The sequence below is a fragment of the Tupaia chinensis genome, unplaced genomic scaffold, assembly GCF_000334495.1.
Source record: "Tupaia chinensis unplaced genomic scaffold, TupChi_1.0 Scaffold147010_1, whole genome shotgun sequence".
Taxonomy (NCBI): domain Eukaryota; kingdom Metazoa; phylum Chordata; class Mammalia; order Scandentia; family Tupaiidae; genus Tupaia; species Tupaia belangeri.
In genome coordinates this window covers 429,536-443,973 of record NW_006206863.1, presented here as the reverse complement: position 1 = coordinate 443,973, position 14,438 = coordinate 429,536, and the positions used below count along the sequence as shown (strand labels likewise).

At 38.8% G+C, this 14,438-nt stretch overlaps 1 pseudogene; it reads right to left on the bottom strand.

The window, feature by feature from the left end:
• Positions 1 to 14,438, bottom strand: part of LOC114006325 (60S ribosomal protein L6 pseudogene) — a 62,715-nt pseudogene that overhangs the window by 1,607 nt on the left and 46,670 nt on the right.

Sequence of the window (14,438 nt, the reverse complement as noted above, 5' to 3'; positions counted from 1 at the left end):
CTTTAAGGAAATTCCTGAAAAAGACCTCATAAGTACTCTTGAATTCAGGTGTCTGATAACCTTGAGATCATATTTCTGCACTTTCAGGATTCTAATGGAAAAACTGAACTTGTAACACTGCTAACTCAACAGAACATGAATTAATTACATGACACTGATGTAAGATTATAAATTTCATGACTTTGATTGATAAAATATTACTGATCATTGCCTATGCTGTTTTCTAGACATAAGGACTTTTTCTTTTAAGCTATTTTTATCTTCAATGATTTGTTAAAGTATTTTTGAAAACAGAATTGAAACATATATATTCTTCCCTTTCTGAGCCCTTTAGAATTTGGAAACTATTAGTAAGTATTCTTATTTTATGACAGTAGGGTTAGTTGTATAACTTCAATAATACTTGTCTTGAAACAAGAACTAGTAACACTGATTATATTGTCAAAGCTTTGACTATGATGTTGCATCTTCAGATTAGGAACTAAGGTTGACTTTATGAAAGCCAACAGAAACCTCTGTAAAGCCTGGTACCTTGAAAAAACAGTTCTGCCTTGTGGGTAAGTAAAGAATATCACTTCCTGAGGGGAGAGGCTCAGAAACTTTAAGTACCAGTACTTTAAGGCACAGTCTCTTGGTGAATCCCTGACTTGGCTTCCTAGCATTGAGAGAGTTTTTTTAAAAATATAATATGGGGACCAGCAGATGGTGTAATGGTTACATCACTGGACTTCCACATGGCTGACTGCAGTTTGAGTCGCATGCTTGCCCAAAATCCTGAGAGGAGAATGGAGGAGAGGAGATCGTGGTGTGATGATCTCCCCTGGAGGGTGATTTCTCACTTTATGTCTGTCTTTCTCTGTCTCTCCAGAGAGTGCATACACTTTTATATCAAAAATTTCTCCAGAAAAGCCAACTTAATCATTTTTCTTATTAAAAATATGTCTCAGAAGAAAAATATAGTGTATCCATTGCTAGATTTTAACTCTGTCCACTATTTTTGAGCTGTTGGTATTTGGCTACAATTTGAACTGGATTCTAAATTCTTTCCTGGCTCTAAGTCTTCAGATTTTCAAATTTTTCTGCCTTTGTGTGTGTGTGTGTGTGTGTGTGTGTGTGTGCATGCATTTCATTCATTACAAGCAAAACTGCTTCTCCAAACACATCTCATCCATAGTTCCTGACTGGGAGGACTGGTTCTTCTTTCCATTTTCCTAGATACCCAGAAACTTAGATCTGTCTTGATAGGACTATCGAAGATGGGCTTAGCAATTTGACTGTCTTATTTGTTGTCTATATGGTAATTCAATATGCTTTCAGATCATACACCTAAACAGTAGTAGCTGGTGCTAACATAATGGCAATGAAAAACCAAAGGCAAGGACTCTTCAGGGCTTAGAAATAAAATTATGTATTTTCTTTCCTCTAGTCTTGATCTCTAAAACTATACTCCCAACTAGGAGGAAGTAGCCAGATTGGTCACCACCTATTTCCCTAAGGATTGAAAGTTTTTTCAAAAGAATAGAGAGAACTGAAACCAAGCAGGAATCTCCTAAAAAGGGCTGAACCCTCAGTTTCCCCTTCTGTTGAAGAGTAATTAGAAACTCCTACAACCAAAAAATTTGTAAGGGCTGAACTAAAAGTAAAGTGTTTTCTAAATTGCGTGCAATGTAAGATCCATTTAAATTCTAATAGCCTCAAGGCTCAGCAGATGGTATGGTGGCTGAGGTGCTGGGCTCCCACATGACCCACCACTGTTCGAATCCCAGACCTGGTGACTTGCTTTCTCACGTGACCAGTCTCGCTCTGGTGAGTGCATGCTCCCTATAGCAAATTAAAAAATAGTAAAAATATTTTTTAATGGCACAAAGTAAGGGGTAAGACTTCAGGCTTTGGCTATGGTAATTAAGTGTTATAACATTGGCCATGAATCAGGGCAATAAGACTTCTAAAACTTCCACTTAAACAAAAGATAAGAGTTTAACTTAAAATTTTCAGATGTTTAGCAAAATGAAAACTGTTGGCTGTGAATACAGAGATCCCTGGCTGAAAAGTGCCAGAAACTTGATTGACCCCTCCCAGAATAGAAATTGAGTTACCTAAGTCCCTGCCAACAAAGGAAGACCAGAAGATAATCTTAAACCAACCACTGAACTGATGATGTTTCTGAGACTCCTACCCTTGATTTTGCCCATAAAAATGCAATGGGGAAGGGCAACAGGTGGCATAGTAGTTAAGATGCTGGACTTACATGTGGTTAATCATGGTTCAAGTCCTGGACCCAGTGACTTGAAACTCACGCTGAACTCATGTGCATATGTGCCAAAAATCCTAAGAGGAGAATGGGGGAGAAGGGATTGCAGCATGCAGCATTGCCATCCCCCCTGGGGAGGGGCTATTTCTCACTTCTGTCTCCATTTTTCTAGCGAGCATGTAAGCCCTATAGAAACAAACAAACAAACAAACAAAAAACCTCTCTCTCAAAATAAATACATACTGGGGAACTCCACAGGGAGAACGGGCCTTTTCAGCATGAAACAATTACTGGGCACTTCTTGGCCTAGTCAATTTGATACATAAAGTTCACCATTACAGTGAGTTTATCTAAGTAGAGCTGGGACAGCAAAGAATATTGGTATCTGAACATGTAGGGTGCTCTGACGATTACCGTGTAACTTCCAAACTAATGATACTCAAAGTCTGGTCCTGGACCAGTAGAGTGACCAGTCATTCCGGTGTGCCTGGGAGTGTCCCATTTTAACGCTAGAAGTCCACATCCAGGGAAACCCTTCAGTCCCAGGCAAGCAAGGACAGTTGGTCACCATTATAACCAGCAGCATCAGAATCAACTTAGAAACTATTAGAAATGCAAGTGTTGGGCACCATCCCAGATCTAGTGAATCAGAAACAACAAAGATGGAGCCCACAAATATGTGGACTTTGTGTGTGTGTGTGTGAGTGTGTGCATGTATGCACTATAGGGCATGTGCACTCACTGGAGACAGAGAGACAGAGAGAAAGTGCCCTCTAGGGGGAATGACCACACTGCAATCCCTTTTCCTCCATTTTCCTCTCAGGATTTGGAGCACACATGCACATTTGCCAGGCATGTTTCTCAAGCTGCTGGGTCTGAGACTTGAACCACATAGTTGGCCATTTGGGATCCAGCTGCCTCCACCATGCCACCTGTCTGGCCTAACAATCTGTGTTTTAACAAGCCTTCCAGGTAACTCTGATTCATGCTAAACTGTAAGAATCATAGTCCAAAATAAACCTTTTTGATGCCTGGGAAATATGCCTAGGATAATTCCAATCTGCCTTTTTCTCAAACCCTCCAAACAAAACATGCTATTGAAGCAAAGAGTACTGCTTTTATTTCATCTTGTTTTATATCTCCAAAGTCATGTATAAGCTTGTTTGTAATTACTAAATAAGTCAGAGCTTTCCAATATTTATTGAACACCTACTATGTATTCATTCACTAGCTTCCTTCTAAATATTACCAGGTACATTCATTCACTAGCTTCCTTCTAAATTTGACCAGGTACATTGTCCATCATATAATCCTAAGTACTGTTAATATTAATTAGGTATATAGCACTCTGGGCAGGATTTTGTAGATTTTGACTAACTAGAAATAGTTTATCTATGTTGTTCCTATAATCTTAGCATACTTTTGTCTTTTTGTTTTGTTTTGTTTTGTTTTTGTTTTGTTTCGGACATTGTATTTTCTTTTCCTTTTTTACATTTATTTATTTATTTTTACATTTTTCCACACACATTTACTTTACCTATGAAAAAAATTTAGCTCATACTCCATAGTTCTTGAGAGTTAATAAACAATTTTCAAAATTTCAAAATACTGAATTTTAATGATAATGTTCAAAATATTTCTTATAATTTTGTATAATTGTTTGTGACTCTATAACAACAGAAACATTATGATCTTAAATAATTCTGAGAAAATATTTACATGTCAACTACTCAAATTGTGGAAAAGCAAATGCCCAGCACACTAGTCATACATAAACCTTCTCAATTCAGCCCTGCCTACCAAGTATTCTGTGATCTACCATCTGCTAGCAAAGATCAGTCACTTTTTCTTCATTCAAAGTCTTTCTCAAGATAATCCTCTAGTGTGGTTGCCCTTTCGCAATCTCTACTGATCACAATGCTGGGCTGGAAAAGTCCAGGTTACTTTATGTTGTACATTCTTTCATAAATCTTCTCTAACCCTCTCTGCCAGGCAGAACCATTTATGGTGCCAGGCCATCTTTCTAAGAGCTTCTGTTAGGTTGAGATCCACCTTAGTTCCATAGTTTTATGATTAATCTTCAGATATGACATTCCAATCAAAGCCCTGTCCAATAATAAGTATTTCTAATTTCTGATTCAATGCAACAAGCATTTTTGAACTTATGCAAACAACCCTTCTGCTACAAAAATAGGAATACTCCCAAATATTTTTCAATTCCAGAGGGGTCAGGAAGGAAGAAAAATGTGTGTTTCCATTTAAAGAAACAAACAAGAAAAACATTTGAACAAACTGCTACACCCTTATCAACAACTCAAAAGAAAATAAAATGTTTAAATTGGAAAAACAAAGTATAGTAAGAAAAAAATCAGTGATGTTTTACTCAAAAGTCATAAAATTCTATTTCACCAGTACTTTTCTACAGGTTTAAGATTTAGGGGAAAAAAGAAAGCTTGTGTGTGTTTATGTAATCATTTTGTAAAATAAGTAACATCACTGTACCCTATATGTCTCAGCTTTTACCTCAGCAGGTGCAAAATGTGCAGTGAACATTACAAGAGGATGCATGGACACAAATTAACAGGAAGCAGGACATCAGAGGCATTAGAACTAAAGGCCTAGCAATGACGGGGTCCAAGAACAGATAAAGTCAAAGGGTGTCAGCTAATGAGACCACTTAATACACAGAACAAGGAGCCAGTTGTAGGAAGGATGATTTAAAGTCCTGCCAGATGCTATGGGGAGCACTCCACTGGGGTTCCTGACCAGCATTTGGAGATGAGCAGTCCTATCTGTGGGGCCTTTGCCTGAGGAACAGAGCTTTTGGTCCCACCCAATAGAGTCACAATGAACCTAGTCAGAAAAGCTAACTGGTACCTTGATTCTACATCTGATTGTGAAAGGCACAACCATCTATGATATTTTTTTAAATCGTGCTATAAACTAAGAATTATAACTGGTCAAGAAAGATGATGTGTGCTTGGAGATCTCTGTGTGAAAAGTTCTGTGTACCTATTCCAATAGGTTTTCTATTATTAAGCCTGTCTAATAAAAAAATTAAAGTAGCAAGCATACACGTTTAACTTCTGTTTAATGAAAATGAATACAAAATGGAAATGGTTCAAAATGTAACATGCCTGATTCTATTCAATATTTTCAATTATCTCTATTAAATTATATTGTAAGCTAGGTTGATTAGCAATACATTAGCTCATTAACTCTGAGAGTCTAACCACCTTGTGCTCTTTAAGGATGGCATCTGAGTGCCCTCATTTATATGCATCTGATTCACTCAGAGTCTCTCCTGGGAGAAAAATAAAACACATAATAATATTTAAAAAAAAAAACACTTGGAAGACAATAGAACAATAAATCTGAAGAACAATATCACAATTATGCCTTCAAATTCTGACAGCATAAATGCAAACCTACTTTAGGCAGGAACTTGTAAAAATAACAGGCAGATGGTATGTGGAAATTCATACAGCTTTAGAAAAGTGCAATAATATTGTGCTTTGTGTTGACAGAGCTCCTTCCTTGAAAGGAGCTCTAATCCCCTGATGTATGTTCTGTCTCTTTGATATAGCCTGCTTACCGCATTATCCACCAGTCTGGGTATAGGTGGGCATGTTGTGGAAGGACTGGTGGGGTCACACCCTGCACATCCTTCTGGGGCCTGAGAAATATTTGGGCCTCTAGATTAAACTGATGCCTCCTGCTCTGTGGTGGATACTATGGCTGCCTATGCTTCCCAGTCAGGCAGCAGAGGCAAGATAGACCCTCAGCACCTATCCATTCTTTGATTAACCTAATCAGTCTTTACACCAAATACAGTCACTCATTCACTTAGTGAACAGCTTCTGAGCCACAGCAACGTGGTAGAATCACTTGAGGGTGCTTTAGGGCCAGAAGGTGGTGTGGTGGTTAAGGCATCAGACTCCCACACAGCCAACCTCAGTTCGTGTCCCAAACCTGGTGGCTTGCTTTCTCACTCCTCCCAACCCCTGTATCTCTGTCTCTCTCTGGTGAGCGCATGTGCCCTATAGCAAATTATTAATAATAAAATATAATAATTTTTTATATCTTTAAAAATAAATTACTGAAGCTTGGGTCCTATCCCAGAGTTTCTGATGTTTTTCACCGGGAAAGTAGCAATAATAACAGTTTTTAAATTCATATGTTAAGGTTTGTTTTCTAACACATTTATTGAGATAAAATTCACATATCACATAATTCACACACTTAAAATGTGCAACCATCACAATTTTAAAACATTTTCATTATCCCAAAAAGAAATCCTGACTTGAAACAATCCCAGCCCTGATTCATATTCTCTGTGTAATCTTGGGTAAATTACTTAACCTTCGGTCCTTTGACCCCTAAACTGGTCGATGCAAATAATAATATTTGCTTGGTCTTTGTGAGGATCCAAAAAGCAATACAAGTAAAATTTTAAAAAGGAACCCTGAACACTTTAGCTATCATACCTACCTTAGCCCTATGAAAACAATGATCTTTTTTTTTTTTTTCAGAGGCTTTTTGCTATAGGGTGTGTGTGCTCACCAGACAGACAGAGAGAGGCAGAGAGAGAGAAAGCGAGAAATCACCCCCCAGGGAGCTGGCCACGCTGCAATCCCTTCTCCTCCATTCTCCGCTCGGGATCTTGGGCACGCATGCACACGCACCCAGCGTGAGTTTAAGCCACTGGGTCCGGGACTCGAACCGCAGTTGACTATGTGGGAGTCCAGCGACATAGCCATTACGCTAACTGCTGGTCTCAAAACAATGATCTATTATATTTTGCACCAGTGTAGATTTGCCTGTTCGGGACAACTCACATAAATAAAATAATAGAATATGTGGCATTTTGTGTTTGGCCCCTTTCACTTACAATGTTTTCCATTTTCATTCATATTGTACCATGCATTACATTTTTAGGGCCAAATAATATTCCATTGTATTGATATACCATGATTCTTTGATATACATTTGTATTGTTTCCACCTTTTGACTGTTATGAGTAACACTGATATAAATCTTTGTGAATGAATTTTTGTGCAGATATATGTTCTCAATTTTCTTGGGTAAACTCTTGGGAGTGGAATTGCTGAGTGAAATGATGTCTCTTAGCTTAACTTTTTTAGGAACTCTCAAACTGTTTCCCAGAGGGGCTGCATCAATTTACATTCCTATTAATAACATATGAGACCTTCAACTTCTCCACATTTTCTCCAACACTTGATATCACCTGTCTTTTTCTTTATAGCTGTCCTAAAGGGTGTGAAGTAGTTTCTCATTTTGGTTTTGATTAGCATTTTTCTTTAGGACTAATGATAAGAGCATCTTTTTGTGTATTTGTTGGCCAATTATATACTTTTTTTAAAGGAATGTCTTTTTATCCTTCTCTCATTTTAATTGGGTTATTTGTATTATTGAGCTGTTTTGTAATATTCTAGATACAAGTCCTTAGCCAGATAGGTAATTTAAAAAATATCTTCTCCCATTTTGTAGGTTTTCTTTTCACTTTCTTGATAGTGAGTATGTGTGCTAGTCAGAGAGAGACAGAAAAAGAGGCAGAGGAAGAAAGCATTCCCTCATTGGAGGCATAGTCACACAGAAATGACTTCTTCATTTCTCCATCCTTTTAGGATTTGGGGCCTACATGTACAATTAGCCAGTATGTTTTTTCAAGCCACCAAGGCCAGGATTTGAACTTAATGGTTCACCATAGGGGATACAGCTCCCTTAGTCATAAGCCATGAGGCCAACCCTCAAAAAAGCTTTTAATTTTAATGAACATTAATAATTTTTTTCTTTTGTTTCTCATGCTTTTAGTGTATGTCAAAGAATCTACTACCAAATTCAAGATCATGAAGATTTATGTAAATCTATGGTTTCTTTTAAAAGTTCAGAAACTTTAGCTTTTATATTTATGTCTTTGATCAATTTCTACTTAATTTTTGTATACAATATGAGATATAAGGGTCCAATTTTTCTTTTGTATGTGTATATCCAGTTGCCTCTGCACCATTTGTTAAAGAGAGATACTTTCTCCTGATTGAATGGTCTTGGTACTCTTGTTGAAAATGAATTGACCATAGATGTAATGATTTATTTCTGAACTCTCAATTCTAGCCCCTTCAGCTATATGTCTTATGCTTGTAACACACTGTTTTGATTACTATAGTTTTTTAGTAATTTCTGAAATTTGAAACTGTACTTTGTTCTTATTTTTTGAGATCTTTTCAGATATCTAGGTTGCCTTGCAATTACAGATTAATTTTAGAATCAGCATGTCAATTCCTACAAAGAAGTCACCTGAAATTCTCATAGAACAGGGTTAAATACTTGGAATCTAAAACACCTAAATAATTACTGTGAACAAAGAACTGTCCCAGGTGCTGGGGATTTAGTACTAAACATAACAATGTCCAGCTTTGGATAATTTACAGACCAGCAGCCACTCAAGGGTCTTTATAGGAGACCTCATTTAGGGTACCAGACACATTATCAGGGTCCAATTTAGTCTAACACATAGCTATAATTTGGCTGCTGCTTAGATCTCTCCTCTGAGTCAACCAAGACAGAAAAGAATTATGTTGGATGGAGTAACTAGCAGGGTTTTTACAAAAAGGGACTACTAATTTTGAGAGACTAAAGGGTCCTGTTCAATGCTTATCTCACATAAAATCCACCAAATTTAAGTCCACAGATATTTATTCTGTGCTTCTTGGGACTTGAGCACTAAACTAGCTGTTTTATTAGATATGAAGGAGGAAAAGCAGAGAACAGAGAGGAAAAAAGAGAAAGAAAAGGAAGAATGGAAGGAATAAAAAATATTTTGAGCTACTACTATGCATCATACATTGTCATATGTGCATTTGTACATTTCACTTTATTTTAACAAAATATGAGAGGGACTTCCTATCCCTGGAGATTTCACCTATATTCTAGTTGGAAGGACAAGTGCAAAACACCACAGGAAGATACAGACCATCTGCTATGGTTCAAATATGTCTCCCCAAAATTCATGTAATGAAATATGGTTGTAGATGAAAGAGAATGAATTAAGAGGAAGAAAATTTAATCCAATGATTGTGTTGAAAAGTGGAGCCTTCGGGAGGTGATTAGGCTCAAATAAGGTCATCAATACAGGGTCTCCATGATTGAATCCTGCAGGGTTAATAAGAAGAGGGTAGGGTACAGAGATATGAACACAGATGTGGGTACACAAGCTCTTGTGACATGATGCCCTGTGCTGCCTTGGGACTCTGAAAAGAGTTACAACTAACAAGAAGACTGTTACTAGATGTAGCTCCTTGATCTTAGAAACTTTAACTCCAAAACCATGAGTTAAATAAATATATTGTTTATAAAGTACCCAGTGTGGTATTCAGGTGTTAGCAATAGAAAAGAAGACTAAAACACCATATTTTAAGAAATTATATGAAGTTGTCTAGTCCAAAGCCAACTACAATGCATAACTCACAAGAAGCCTGGATCCCCACATGGCAACTATGGTTCAAATCCCCAGTCAGTCTGAAAAACACTAGGCATGCACTCGAATGTCCAAATCTGGGTTAGAGGACTGAAGGAAAGGTATCCTGACCAGATCTGGTGGAGTATGCGTCTCTCTCTTTTTGTCCCTCTCTCTCTTGCATGCACACACATTATCAGGGAAAAAAAAAATAGTCTGGCCCAGGCCTTTTTTATTTCTTTAAGAGATATTTTTGCTATGGGGCACATGCACTCTCCAGAGATAAGAGAGAGGCACAGAAACAGATGGGGATGGTCACAATGCAATCCCTTCTCCTCCATTTTCCTCTCAGGATCTTAGGCACACACACACATGTGCCTGGCATGAGTTTTAAGTTTCTGGGTCTGGGACTTGAACCACGGTCGACTATATGGGAGTCCAGTGATGTAACCATTATGCCATCTGCTGGTCCCTGGCCCAGGCTTTTAGTGTAGAAGTCCAGAGAAAAGAAAAGCCAATAACCCTAAAAGAATAGTCAAAGGCACTGGGACAGATACTTTGATTATTTGAATTTACTTTAAAAAAATTACCACAGCATGTGTGTGTGCCAGAGACAGACAGACAGGGAGAGAGAGAAAGCACCTTTCATGGGGAATGGTCATGCTACAATGACTTCTCCTCCATTCATCCTTCCTTTTGGGATTTTGGGCATGTGTATACATGTGCCTGCCGTGTTTTTCAAGCTGCCAGGTCCAGGACTAGAATCATTTGGTCAGCCATGTGGAAACCAGCTCCCTTAAACACCAGGCCAAAGGCTAGCCCTCTGAATTTACTTTTTACTAAGATATAGGCTTTCAATTGGCATAGGAGTGGGACTTTCCAGAAGTGGAGGAGCAGGAAAAAAAAGCATGAGCAGTAATAGCTACCATTAACCAAGAACTATCTTACAATAAGCTATCTACTTCAAGCCAGACTTTATCAGGAAAAAAAGGCAATGTTTTGTACTCTATCTGCTTTACAATTCAATTGCTTCGGAACCTGAATAGGAAAGAGGGTGCTATTTATTCTCCCGCTCAAAATCTCAACTTCCAAGTTGCTTGGGCTTCTACACTCTGAAAGTTAACAACCAAAGTATAGGGTGCTCTTTTAAATCTACAGGTTAGGGTCTGGGGTCTAAAACACTAAGAAATAAAGTCCACATTTCCTGAAAATCCAAGCAACACAAATATCTGGAACTGAAGGTAGATTTGGACAATAAGGTATTCAGTAAAATCCTCTTTAGTCTATATTTGGTAAGGCAATATAGTGTAGTGTATTTTTTTTTTTTAAGAAAAGTTCATTTATTTCATGAGTAAAAGGGAGAGCGATACAGCATTCCAGAAAGGGTCTGGATACTAAGATCCACCCTCCAGCCTCAGTCAACTCAAATCATGGGCACATGAATGCCCAGCATACTTAGGGAGGTCTCTAGACATGAACCAGCAACCTTCCCATATTTATCTGTCTTGCAGACCTTTATATTTTACTGCTATGCCACTGTCTGACTCCAACATAGGGTAATAATTTTTTTGTTGTTGTTGATATTTTTTCTGTAGCATGTGTGTGTTCACCAGAGAGAGAGAGAGAGACAGAGAGAGATAAAAAGTGAGAACCCCACCACCACCCAGGAAGATAGTCACACCATAGTCCCTTCTCTTCCGTTCTCCTCTCGGGATTTTGAGAATGCATGCACACATGCCCAGAGTGTTTTCAGGCTGCTGGGTCCAGGACTTGAACTGTGGAGTTGACCATGTGGGACCCAGCACCTAAACCACTATGCCTCCTTCTGGTTCCACAAGGTGGTTTTTTTTTTTTTTTTCAGAGAGAATTCTGCAAAAGGGCGTGTGCGTTCGCCGAAGAGACAGAGTCAGAGACAGAAAGCAAGAAATCATCCCCAGGGGGAATGACCATGCCACAATTCCTTCTCCTCTAGTCTCCTTTTGGGATTTTGCGTACGCGTGCACACATACCCAGCATGAGTTTCAAGCCGCTGGGTCTGGGACTCGAATCATGATCGGTCATGTGGGAGCCCAGCAACATAACCACTATACCATTTGCTGGTCCTAACAGGGCAGTATTTTAAGAGCACAGGCTATGGAGCCAGAATGTGTGAGTCTGAATTCTAGCTCATTAACAACTGTGTGACTTTGAACAAGTTACTTTACTTCTTATAGGCTCAGTTTCCTCTTCTGAAAAATGAATTGGGTTGCTATGAAAATTAAATGTGTTAATGAATGCAAATTGCTTAGGGCAGTGCATAGCATGTAGCAAGCACTGTGTCAGTGTTCTTAGCATCATCACTGCACAGATTCTCCACATGAACCTATTAAACAGAGTCGGCATCTGCTGCAAAGGGTGACAATCACTCGTTCTTGTGCAAATTTAAAAAATGCTCTTGTGCACTGACAGTATTAATAACTGCTGTAAAAACAGGAGAGCTTAGGTCAGATAGGTGATTAGTATCCAACACAGAAATATATTCAAGTCTCTAATAAATTGAATTTGTTCATAACTCTTCTCAGTTTAGACCATTGATCCATCCTTTACTTAGATAGAATCTAGCACCGAGACCTGTCCTCAAATCTTGTTGAGTTGGTGTGTTTGAGGAGAAACATTTTTAAATTAAATTGTACTCTCAAATAATAGTCTATTTCTTTTTTCAAAATGGTATTTCCTTTATTTAAAAAAAAAAAGTATATTCTTTACATTTCAGGGCATTTATCTTGTGACCACCCAGTATTCAACTTATATATTTTTCTCTTCTTGTAACTTTACAAGTTACAGCAACACCCAGCCTTCAAATTGTCTGAGGGGTTTTCAAAAAGTTCATGGAAAATGCATATTATGGAACAAAAATATGCATGGGTTTCAACATTGTTTTTTGCATACATATAAACATGTACTTTAATTCAATTTGTTCCCAAAACTTTTTTTTTTGAGAGATTTTTGCTAGAGGGTGCGTGTGCTCACCAGACAGACAGAGACAGAGAGACAGAAAGCGAGAAATCACCCCCCAGGGGGGATGGTCACGCCGCAATCCCTTCTCCTCCATTCTCCTCTCGGGATCTTGGGCACGCACGCACACGTGCCCAGCATGTTTTAAGCCACCAGGTCCGGGACACGAACTGCAGTCGACTACGTGGGAGTCCAGCAACATAGCCATTACGCTAACTGCTGGTTCCCCCAAAAAACTTTTTTTGAACTCTTCTCATACAGCCTTTGATTAAATTAAGTCATATTTGTGTGTGTGTTTGTGTGTGTGTGTGTGTATGTGTGTGTATATCTATCTTCAAAAATAGATAAACTCAGTTCTATGTATCCTCAGTGCATTTCTGTTTTGAGAAGGGGCTTTGAAATAAGAATTTTTGAAGGTTGCTTGGCTGTCATTAAGTTTCTAAACAGAAGTAACATTAGTAATAGTCAACAGTTTTTGAGTGCCTATTGAGATGCCAGGCTTAATGCTACATGTGTTTTTCATTTGATTCTCACGACAGCCCCATGGGATGGATACCATTATGATCTCCACTTGACATATGTGGAAACTGAAGCATAAAGAGATTAAATAACTTTCTCAAGGTCACAGAGTTAGTGAGAGACAGAGCTAGGATTGAAACCCAATCTCTCCCCACACTGCTCTCTAGTAACTATGTTCTCTTTCTTGCATGTGGGTCCTGGCTATGTGTACTCTGACTCTTTGGTAGGCATAAAAGATACAGGAGACAGAGAAAGTATTATTTTTGAGTAATTTTTAAAAATATTTATTTTTTGAGAGAAAGACAGGCACCCCCAACAGAAGGTTCACGCTATGGCCCACCCCCAGTTTCAGCCAGCCCATATCACAGACACATGTGCACAGCTGATATAAAGAAGGGGTCCCAGGACTCAAATCAGGGACCTCCCATGTGGATCCAGTTGTGTTACTACTGTGTGACCATGTGGCCCAGAAAGAGTATTTTGCTAGGCACAGAGGGTAAAATCTGGCTTAATTCATACCCATGTCAAGGAGGGAAAAGAAAGATGTGACTGGCTCTTGCCTTCAAACCTCTCACTTCATCCAACAAATACCTATTGAGAGCCTGCAATGCTCCAAATGGTGTGCCAAGTCTTATACCAAATGTGCTTGTCTCTGCTACATTGTCTCTGTTGTCCTTCACAAGCTCATTTCAAGACTCCTCTTGGGGGATAAGATGCCAAATCTAGCTTAATTCAACTAACTCAGCACTGGTCCCTGTCTGCTGTGCATGCCCTATAAATTCCTCTTTAGTCTGTATGTTTCCATGGTAGCATAGAGGACCAAGCACACAGGAAGAATTTACTAGAGGTATATGGATAGCTTGGCCTCTAAGTAAAAAGTGGAGAGGAACTCATTGTAAATTCTGTGTAGATACCAGGCCAAATGGGGGGAAGAACAGCCAGGAGGTTAGGGTTACAGTTAGGGTCATGGGATTTGAATCAAGCAGGTCTGAGTTTGTATACTGGCTCTGCTACTTACTAACTACATGAGTTAGGGCAAGTTACTGAACTCTACACCCCAGTTGCCCATTTGTAAAATGGGGATAATAACAACAAAATGTTCACAGTGCTTCTGTGAGAATCCAATGACGTGTTTCGCTGCACGGCGGGCCAGGCCTGCGCAGCCGGGGCTCTGCTCCGTGTTCCACGGCCCGGGCT